Here is an 11,897-nt window from a genome sequence, read left to right as displayed (position 1 = left end):
CTGACAGCTCAGAGCCTGGAGCCTGCTTTGGATTCTGTGTCTCCCCCTGTCTCTTCCCCTCCCATGCTCATGCTCTGTCTCTCAATAATAATAAATAAACATTTAAAAATTTAAAAAAACCCACTAATTCAAAGGGATACATGCACCCTGATGTTTATAGCAGCATTCTCTACAGTAGCCAAACTATGGAAACAGCCCAAGTGTCCAGCAATTGGTGAATGGATAAGAAAGATGTGGAATATTACTCAGCCATAAAAAAGAATGAAATCTTGCCTTTTGCAATGACATGGATGGAGCTAAAGAGTATTATGCTAAGTGAAATAAGTCAAAGACAAATAGCATATGATTTCACTCATACGTGGAATTTAAGAAACAAAACAAATAGAGGGGAAAAAAGAGAGAGAGAGAGAAACCAAGGTACAGACTCTTAACTATAGAAAACAAACGGACGGTCACCAGAGGGGAGGTTGGGGAGGGGGTAAAATAGGCGATGGGGATTAAGGAGGGCACTTGCTGAGATGAGCACCAGGTGTGTATGGAAGTGTTGAATCACTAAATTCTACACCTGAAACTAATATTGCACTGGATGTTAACTAACTGGAATTTATATAAAAACTTCAAAAGAATAAAGTGCACAATTCACCATGAAAAATTTATACTATGGAAATGTAAACTTGACGGGAGAGAAAGAAAACTGTTTTCCTGGCAGAAACAAATTCAAACTGTTTAAAAAAACACTGGTTACTTCCATTTGAGACATTATTGATTTGCTCTGTGAAAGATGGGGATTTAGTTTTCTTCCCTCATCCTCCTGTTGCAATTTTCTGGATAAAACAATATTCAGTGCTTCCATTTTTACGGCCTTGAAAGTATTGTTTGTAGTAACACAGCATTCTGTGATTACATTTTCTTTCCTGCATAACTTTTTGTTTTTCCTAGAATTAATCATTGTCTCACTGTACACCCTTCAGAGGGGCATCTGCTAAAGACAAACAAAATTACAAAGAAATCTTAAACAGTATTTGTAGTTACACCACAAGTGGCTATTGAGCACTTGAAATATGATTCGTCTGAATTGCATTGAGGCATAAAATACACACTGGATTGCAAAGACTTGAGTACAAAAAAAGAAGGTTGTAAAATATCTCATCAATTTTTTATATTGGTTACATATTGAAATGGTAATATTTTGGATGTAACGAGTTAAATAAAATGTATTACAAAAATTAATTTCATTAATTTCTGATTACTTTTCTAATGTGGTTCCTTGAATATTTTGTTACTTTTTAAAGTTTTATTTATTTTGAGATAGAGTGGGGGAGAGGCAGCGAGAGAGGGAGAGAGAGAGAATTCCAACCAGGCTTCGTACTGTCAGTGCAGAGTCTGATGCGGGGCTCAAACTCATGAACCATGAAATCATAACCTGAGCCATAGTTGGACACTTAACTGACTGAGTCACCCAGGTGCCCCTCCTTGAATATTTTAAATTATACCTGTAGCTTGCATTGTATTTCTTTTTTTTTTTTTTTAATGTTTTTATTTATTTTTGAGACAGAGAGAGACAGAGCATGAGCAGAGGGAGAGGGAGACACAGAATCCGAAGCAGGCTCCGGGCTCTGAGCTGTCAGCACAGAGCCTGACACGGGGCTCAAACTCACAGACTGTGAGATCATGACCTGAGCTCAAGTCGGACGCTTAACCGACGGAGCCACCCAGGCGCCCCACATTATATTTCTATAGAACTGTTCTAGGCAGTGATTGTCAAAGACTGCTGGTAAATACGACAGTCTCCTGAGACCTGGATGCACTGACCAATATAACATCACAAAAAGAGACAGAACTAGGCGTGATGTCTTGCTGATGTGGTACAAAAGGAAGTATGTACTGCCACCAATGAATTCTTACCAAAAAATCAAGCCTGGGTGTGATCAAGCCTCAGGATTTAACTACCACTTTTCAGGAAATAGCGTACGTAGGAACATGTTAAATGACAGCACGGACAATTAGCTAGATTCAGAATCTGAGAACTTATACAGGATAAATGACCTGGTTTCTTCATAAATAAATGGGGGGAAAATGGCAGAGGAGTGGACGTAGGAAGAGAAGTCAAAGCCAAGGTCCCATCTCTCTTCATTGCTATAAAAGTATAAGGCCCCAACTCCTAAAACATTCAGAAGCCATGTATCCTGAAGGCAAATGGGGGGGGAGGGAATCGGAAACAGAGAAAAGGCTGGACAACTTTTGGGTTTTCTCCACTGTTATAAGTGAATTGTGTGCCCCCCTCAAATTCGTATGTTGAAGTCCCAACACCCAGTGCCTCAGAATGTAATGTTATTTGGGCAAAGGGTCTTTAAAGAGGTAATGGAGTTAAAATGAGGTCACTGGGGTGGGCCCTAATCCAGTGTGACGGGTGTTCTTGTACAAAGAGGAAATTTGGACACAGACACATACAGAGGTAAAGCGACATGAAGACACAGGGAGAAGACAGCCATCTACAAGCCAGGGAAAGCCAAGATCCATCTCTCATGGCCCTCATAAAGAACCAATCCTGCCGTCACCGTGATTTTTTATTTCTAGCCTCCAAAACTGTGAGAAAATAAATTTCCGTTGTTCAACCCCCCAGTCTGCAGTGTTTGTTATGACAGTCCTAGCACCCTAATTCATCCACCTGTCAGTGGGGTGGGAACTCAAGACAATCAGACAATCGTCCCATCTGTTATAGGGGGAAAGGGAGCTGCGTTTTCTTTGCCTGTGTCTCCCCAGATGGGAATGCCTGGTGGAAGTTACTTCTCAGGGCCCGAGTTTCCCGTTGTTGGGTTAACAAGCTGTCACCATGGTGGGGGGCCTGGCCCTAACCACCCTAATCAGCCTAAATTCTCATCTTCACACCCCCATGCTGTATTTCCTCTTCAACCTCTTCACAGATTTGTTTTCACCGCCAAAATGTTGATGATCTTTTTATCAAAGAACATCATCTCTTGTACTGGTTGCATGACTCAGCTGATTTTCTTACTCTTTATTGTCATTTCTAAATACGATGTGTCGATATTAATGGGCTATATATAATTGCTTTGTAGCTGCCTGTAATCCATCATTGTTCCAAGGCCACCACATCTTATCAGGGGTGTTTGGTGTGTACGTGTGTGTGTGTGTGTGTGTGTGTGTGTGTGTGAGAGAGACAGAGAGAGAGAGAGAGACAGAGAGAGAGACAGAGACAGAGAGAGACAGAGAGATATAGTACTTGCTGGAGCCACTGCCCATAGAGGGCACACGCTTAGGCCAGCTGTCTGCAACAGCAATGTCCCAAACCATTAACTATATGAAAACTTCCTGGTCCTCTGAATGTCTTACACCAGCACACCTATGTCCATGAAGAGGTTGTTTTCACTGTGACCGGCACTAATATCCGGTACCCAGTCCTCCTTTCTTTGCTTTTCATCCAATCTGCTCAAGTAAATCAAAACCCATCAGCTCCTGTGGCTCTGACATCAATGCCATTTCTCTTTTCTTTGGGTGAGGAGCATTTATGTGTCTTAAACATTCTTCTCTATGAATCAGGGTCTATGAACTGGTGTATTTCCCATTGCCATGTGGGTCCATGCTGAATCCCTATGTAAAGACCGAGGAAAAAGGAAAATCCCAGTTAAAACCCAGGAAAGCAGGGATCTGGTAAGGAGATCTGAACTTCTGTTTTATTGGTATTTTTTCATGGTGGGATTTTGTTCCTAACTATGTTCATTCTACATATGGAGGAATGGTTAGTCTTTTCTTAAAATAGACTCGTTTCATCATTTCCCTCGTAGGTAATCTTGGTTCGTTGTTTGCTTTCTCATCTCCTGAACACTTTGGAGACAGGTTTGACTAAGTGTGGTTGTTTATACACTAGACCCTTTTTCATTACTCTTTGTCATCCCTTTGTCTCCTGCTCTTTTTCCAATCCTGCACCTATACTATAAGCCCACAGTGACCCGGAGAAAAGTTAAACACTGCAACTTACTTACCTAAGCCCAGGAGTGCCAAATATTTTGGAAGTGCTCTCTTTCTTGTCAGTTACTGGAAGAGGAAGCAGGGCTCCAAAGAAATGCCTCTCTTTCAACCTGTGTAAACAGCTCAAGGTGGACCCAAACCCTCTTGATCTTGGTTTATTATCCTTGTCACTCTTGCTTTGTTATTCTGGCCTTTATTGTCTGCTTCTCAGAGTGGCAACATCTAAGAGCTTCTGCCAGCCTTGTCTGCAAGTGGTGGCAGCTGGAGGTATTGCTACACACATCCCAGCTTCCCGGTGAGTAAGGACATTTGTGGGTTCCCCCGCAAAAGAGAAGGAAGTCAGGGCTTTTCCCTTTGAGATGTGAATCACATCCCCTTATTTTCAAACTTCGGAGACAAAAAATAAACTGTAAAGAACAATTCTGTTGTTTCTTATCTGATAATTTTCAATGCAGGACAGCATTACTCTGTTAGTATTTTTCTGATCTGCAAATTGCCAGGAGCCAAAGTGGGCGTCGTGTATGTCAATACAATAAAACATTAGTTAATGACGAGAACATGTGACAACACCACTTTGACGTCACGAATGCCCGAAATAGCACTAATTTAGAATGATTAGAGGACTAGATATGTATCCAAGAACTCAAGGGGGAGGATGGATGATAGTATAAAAGTTGCATGATATTATCTAAAATGGCATCAAATATTCCGAAAAAAAAATTTAGTTCTTGCAGAAAAATTTTGTCATTTGTCATTTAAAACCACTGTGCATAAAAGTGGATAAACAATTCATCTGCCTTTTAATTTTACAGTGAGGTTCAGCACGGAAAAATCAGCTGAATACTGACAATAATAAACTGTTATCCTAGGAAAGGTGTGTGGGTCTACTTAAACTTTGTCTCACCGGTAGGACCATAGGCATCGTTAAGACAAAGGTTGTTTCCTATGCTTCCTTCATTTCTCCAGTGCTTCCCCCCTTCTTAGTTTATATGGCAAGAAATATGAAGTTGAATATCAACTTGAGATATCAAGAAATATCAGTTGAATTGGAACCTCTTGCTCTATTACTTAAATAAAGCACTGCAGTGGTTGAAGGAAAGTTTTGATGATTTACTCTGTGCTGGCACAGCGCTAAGAATCTTACATATATTACCTCAAACCATGTAGAACAGAATTATCCCCCTTTTTATGAGTGACTGGCTCTCTGAGAGGTGTAAGTGAGGGCTTTGTTCTCCCATTTCTGTTGTTCCTGTTATCAGGACCCTGGGCCTCAGTTCCAGCTCCTTTCCTTACAGATTGGGTGAACTTGGACAAGACCATGGGTCTCTCTCTCTCTCACTTTCCTCCTTGAAAAATAGAAGTAATCATGTGTTCTATATAAGGGTTTTTTTTTAAATTTTTTTTAACGTTTATTTATTTTTGAGACAGAGAGAGACAGAGCATGAATGGGGGAGGGGCAGAGAGAGAGGGAGACACAGAATCCGAAACAGGCTCCAGGCTCTGAGCTGTTAGCACAGAGCCTGACACGGGGCTTGAACTCACAGACCGAGAGATCATGACCTGAGCTGAAGTCAGACGCTTCACCGACTGAGCCACCTAGGCGCCCCTATATAAGGTTTGAAAAGATTAATGTGTGTGTTTATGCAAAGTACTCATAAAGTGGTAAATCCCTATATAAATTTTTGTTTATAAAAATTTTCAGGGGTGCTTGGGTGGCTCAGTCAGTTGAGCATCCAATTCTTGATCTCAGCTCAGGTCATGAATTCAGGGTTGTGAGTTCAAGCCCCACAATGGGCTCCATGCTGGGTGTGGAGCCTACTTAAGAGAAAAAAAAATTTTTTTTTATTTTTCTCAAGAATGAGATCAAGTCCCAGAATTTGGGGGCAACTTAATTAAATGTGACATCTTGATTTAAGAAAGTGATAGGTTTTGACCAAAAAGAATGAAATCTTGCCATCTGCAACAATGTGGTTGGAACTAGAATGCATTATGCTAAGTGAAATAAGTCAGTCAGAGAAAGAGAAATGTCATATTTCACTCATATGTGGAATTTAAGGAACAAAACAGATGAACATAGGGGAAGGGAAGGAAAAATAAGATAAAAACAGAGAAGGAAGCAAACCATACAAAACTCTTAAATACAGAGAACAAAGTGAGGGTTGCTGGAGGGGAGATGGGTGGGGGATGGGCTAAATGGGCGAGGGGCATGAAGCAGAGCACTTGGGAAGAGCACAGGGTGTTATATGTAAGTGATAAGTCACTAAGTTCCTTATTTTTTTAATTTTATTTTTTATTTTTTAAAATTTACATCCAAATTAGTTAGCATATAGTGAAACAACGATTTCAGGAGTAGATTCCTTAGTGCCCCTTACCCATTTAGCCCATCGCCCCCCACACCCCCTCCAGTAACCCTCTGGTTGTTCTCCTTATTTATCAGTCTCTTCTGTTTTGTCCCCCTCCCTGTTTTTATATTATTTTTGCTTCCTTTCCCTTACGTTCATCTGTTTTGTCTCTTAAAGTCCTCATATGAGTGAACTCATATGATTTTTGTCTTTCTCTGACTAATTTCACGTAGCGTTGAGTCACTAAATTCTATTCCTGAAATCATTATTTCACTATATGTGTTTCCTTTTTATTTAATTTTCAACTAAATAACATTCGTTAGGTTCAAACAAACAAAAATATTGAAAGGTAAACAGTGAAAAGTCTACCTCTCATTGATTCTAGTAAGTAATCACTATTCATGATTTTTTCTTTATCTTTCCAGATAATTAATTGTATGCATTTACAAGCCCTGAAAATTGTGCTTTCTTATCTTTTTCTGTCATACACAAAAGGATATGTACTTGTACAGATATTTCTAGATTTCTTCTGCAGATTTCTTGAAGGTCTTCACACATTAATACATAAAAAGCTTACTCGTTTGGGGGCATCTGTGTGGCTCAGTCAGTTGAGCATCCAACTGCAGCTCAGGTCATGATCTCACAGTTCGTGGGTTTGAGCCCCGCATTGGGCTGTATGCTGATAGCATGGAGCCTGGAACCTGCTTCGGATTCTGTGTCTCCCTCTCTCTCTCTGCCCCTCCCCTGCTCATGCTCTGTCTCCCTCTCTCTCAAAAATAAATAACATTAAAAATTTTTTTTTGAAAAAGCTTACTTATTTGGCTTACAGCCATAATTTATATGACTAGTTCCCTGTGAATAGGATTTTCAGGCCATTTCCAACCTTTGGATATTGATTTGTTGATTTCTTAAAGAACTGAAATGAATGAAAGTATCAACTCTTTCTTTGCTATGAAGTTTAAATTGTTGAACCAAAAAATAATGTCCGTCTGTACCTCCAATTCACCAAGTCTGATTTAAGAGGGAGAGGCATCTGCTCATACCAAATGAAAGACTTGCCTCCTGATCTCAAGGTTCAACTGTCATGTCATTTGGCTTCTTGGTCCACGTGTTGATTTTGTCACCCCTCAGTCCCCCTGCAGTGGTGGTGTGGAGAGGCCAATGAGGTTCCAGAGGCCATGTGAGCAGTAGATCTCTATGAATTGTCACCTCTTTTGTCACAGGCACCATATTACTTTTATTTATTATTATTTTTTTAAGGTTTTATTTTTTTTTAATTTTTTTTAACGTTTATTTATTTTTGAGACAGAGAGAGACAGAGCATGAACGGGGGAGGGGCAGAGAGAGAGAGAGACACAGAATCCGAAACAGGCTCCAGGCTCTGAGCCATCAGCACAGAGCCCGACGCGGGGCTCGAACTCACAGACTGCGAGATCATGACCTGAGCCCAAGTCAGCCGCTTAACCGACTGAGCCACCCAGGCGCCCCTAAAGTTTTATTTTTAAGTAATCTCCACACCCAATGTGAGACTCGAACTCACAACCCCAAGATCAAGAGTCACGTGCTCTATGGACTGAGCCAACTAGGAGCCCCTGTTCCTTTTAAAGCATGTTAACTTCTGAATCAGGAGCAGCTCTGATAGGCATGAAGCTGGTAGGAAGGAGCTGAGCTGAAAAGAGAAATGTCCAAATCTTGCCTCAGAAATCTTGAGTTCTAGTCCTGAGCAATACTTCCTAGATGTGTAACCTAAAGGAAGTCATGTAGTCTCTATGAACCTCAATTTCCTCATCTCTAAGATGGGGATAATTGGAGTATGTACAAATGAAGCATGATAATGTATGTAAAACACTTAGCACAACGCCGGCTCATAGCACACACAAAATAAATACTAGTATGTTTTGTTAGTGGAATTTGGAAGAATAAACAGGACTCACTGAGAAGATAAGGAAAGGAATAACATTCCAAGAGGGGGAGCAGCATGTATAAATAGCAGAATTTACAAAGTATGAACCCTCAGAGCCAGCTGTGGGAGGGAGGCAGGGCAGGATTGCCAACCCAATTTTGTATAGTTGAGGAAACAGAGACCCAGAAACGGGCAGTAATTCACATCTATCATCATTGTACACGGGGAGGCAGGAGAGGGATTCAGAACCCTGAGGAAAAGCTGCCATGGCAGAAAGTCCTGGGTCATGAATCTGTGCATTAGCACTCGGACGGCAGCTGGAATATTATGGGGAAGTGAAAGGGGGTGCTTTCGCGGTCTGGCCATGGCTTCTAGACTGACAAAGCAAACAGGAGCAATATGTGGCTTCTGGACCTCAGGAAAGGGGCTGGGGAGTCCTGGGGCCATGGCTTCCACTGAAAGAGCAGCATTGGCCTCAAGAGGAGGCTGCAAGCACATAGAGTAGGGGGACTGACAGGGGCAAGGGGAGTCTCAGAAGCCAGGCATAGCTTGTCCAGCTCTGGGTCTCATTGGACACTTGCCAGCTGCTAAGGTTTTTGAGGCCATGGGCCAAGCCTGAGAGGGGGAGGAGAAGGAGGAGTTTGCTATCAGACACAGTTTAATGGAGGAGGGTTCTTGGAAGTGGGGGGGGGGGGACAAATGGAGGAGGACAAATATTGGAGGTGAGGGGAATGGGGCCTGGCTCCTGGGCCAGCTCAGAGCCTGCAGCCCTCTCCCACCTTCTCCCAGGTCTGTCTTCCCTTGGCCTCAGTGACACCACATGGCTTGGTTGTTTATCTTAACTGCTTTCTCTGGCTGTTCCTCCTCAGTCTTATCCCTGGGTATCTCCTCTTCCCTTCTTTAACTGATGGCTCCATCCTATGTGCTCTTCTCAGTCTTTTCTCTCTCCTTAAGCAATCTCACCCACCCTATGGCCTAGAGAACCAAACATTAAGCTGATAAGTACCAAATCTGTGTCTCCAGTCCACTGCCAACCCTGGGTGATGGGCCTTGATTTTATTAAAGAGTCACCAAGTTTCTCTGCCTTGATGTATGTGCAGGGATCAAGCTACTTGGGTAAGCTAATCAGAGTAGGCATTTCCAGGGGTTTGAGCACTCAGTTGGAGACTTCCACTGAAATCAGGTAAGGCCCTACATTCTCAGGAGGGCCTAGAGACAGTGGATGGACCAGGCAAGGAGGGCTGAGAGCTGAGGGAAGGATGCTGGGGAATGGTCAGGGCACCAAGGCAAGCCCCCACAACTCCGACACAGATTCTCCTCCTGTGCCCACCTTGGAGAACCAGGGCTCAGCCTGTTGGGAGTAAATGGGACTCCTCTCACCCTACCCATGACCCTTACTCAGTACCCACTATTCCTCACACCCTGCAGCTTCTCACTGAAGATACCTGGGACTCTGCCCAGGGGGCTTTCTCTCCTTGTTTGGAGCACACGTGGCCGGAAGTGCCAGACAGTTTAGGGACCAGCCTTTAACCAATGACAGCTGGAGTTGGTACGTAAATGCTCCCATTCCCTCCCTCAGGTGGAACATCGCTAAGATGTGTATTGTGCTGCCTCCTAGAGGTGCCCAATGAGACTGACCCCCAGTGAGAATCTGCTCATTGACCACCCTGAATTGGCTTCCTTCTTTTTCCCTGTCACACTTCCCCGACCCCTACTCGTGCTTCCTGGGATCATCTCAGAAATTAACTACTTGCACTTAAATCCTTGACTCAGGTCAGTTCCAGGGAACCCAAACCAAGATACCCTCTCCGTCTCCCTCACATTCATACCCAGTTTGCCTTAAGTCCTGCTGCTTCTACCTCCTAAAAGCCCCACAACCTATCTTCTCTTCAGCTCCTCACTTATCACTCCTCCTCCATCCCCACCGCCTGGACTACTGGCCTAGCCTTCTCACTGGTCCCCTGCCTCCTCTTCTGCCCCTCTGTATAGCAGCCAAGACAAGCAATGTTTCTAAGACAGAGCTCTGATTATGTCCTTCCCCTGCTTAAGCCCTTCCAGGGCTCCCATTGCCCTCAGGATAAACCAAGCTTCCTGGCCTGGCATTCAAGGCCCTATTAGACCTGCCCCCCGCCCCCTCTTCAGCCTGGTCTTGTTCACTCCTCCTTGTCACAGTAGGACTGAGCTTCACAAGCGTCCCAGAACTCACAATATTCTCTCCAGATCTCTACATTCGGCTCCCTCTCTCAGGAACACCCTCCCCGATTTTACCCACATAGCTCGAGTTGTTCTTGAACTCTCAGCTTAGGACACACTTGTACTCTGGCCTCCCCTATGTCCCTGCCCCCAGTCTGGGTCAGGGCCTCTCCTATGTCTCAGTGTATGTGTCTGTGTCCCAATGCCCAGCACGTCTTGGTTTATCCTCTCTCCACACTGGACACTTCTTTTTTTTTTTTTTTTAATTTTTTTTTTCTACGTTTATTTATTTTTGGGACAGAGAGAGACAGAGCATGAACGGGGGAGGGGCAGAGAGAGAGGGAGACACAGAATCGGAAACAGGCTCCAGGCTCTGAGCCATCAGCCCAGAGCCCGACGCGGGGCTCGAACTCACGGACCGCGAGATCGTGACCTGGCTGAAGTCGGACGCTTAACCGACTGCGCCACCCAGGCGCCCCTACACTGGACACTTCTTGAAGGCACTAGCTACAGATCATTCATTTTTGTATCCCCAGCGGCCTGCACACACTTGGGCACAATAAAGGTCAAAGAATAAATAAATGATCATGGCAAGTCCAAATCCTCAAAGAAACGTATATTCATTCTTTCATTTAGATATTTACAGAACACTGTGCCGAGCGTGGGGGAAATAGGGCTGGTGAACAATAGACACAGTCCTGCCCTGAAAGACCTTCTCTGCTGGTGGGGGAAAGATGTAGAGAGAGACAACCTCAGGCTGAAATAATCGAGTGTATCAGAGGCCAACACTGGGGCCTCGGCAGCCCAGAGGAGCCCTGTGTGTGGCGGGGGAGGAGGAGGAGGACAGAGAAGGCTACTGAGAGGAAAGTGCCTCCTTTCTGTGCTCACCCTACTCAACCTCTGTCTTTGCAGAGGGTATAGGGGAGTTGGGGGGGGCAGTCAGGAAAGAAACAGAAGCTATCAGTGTGTCCCTTACAATCTCACCTCCTCCTTCCCCTCCAAGGTGACCTCTAGGCTGTTGGTCATTCTCATTCATATCTTCACGCACTTTCTATACGAGTTTTACATTATTTTGTATGTTTTTAAACTTTATGTTGATAGTATACTGCATGCATCCTTCTATACACTTTTTTCATATTATGCTTGTAAGATTTAGCTTTATTGCTGTGTGGTGTCCTGGTTCACTAATTTTCTCTGCTGTATAGTACTCCATTACATGACTATGCCGTTATCCCTTATTAACAGGACATAGACCTTTCCTAATAGCAAATTCATGGACAGTGGAAGGTCATATTACAGAATTTTGGCTGCGAGAAATCATATGTTCCCAGCTCATCCAAAAACTTCAACTGATTTCCCCCAAATGTCATTAAACATTTTTTAAAGATATTAATAACCATCAAAGATTTCTGCACAGTACCAAGCTATGCAGTCCAATATGGTATCTACTAGCCACACGAGGCTATTTTGGT

The sequence above is a fragment of the Prionailurus viverrinus genome, chromosome D1 (genome assembly GCF_022837055.1).
Source record: "Prionailurus viverrinus isolate Anna chromosome D1, UM_Priviv_1.0, whole genome shotgun sequence".
Taxonomy (NCBI): domain Eukaryota; kingdom Metazoa; phylum Chordata; class Mammalia; order Carnivora; family Felidae; genus Prionailurus; species Prionailurus viverrinus.
This window is presented reverse-complemented; position numbering follows the sequence as displayed.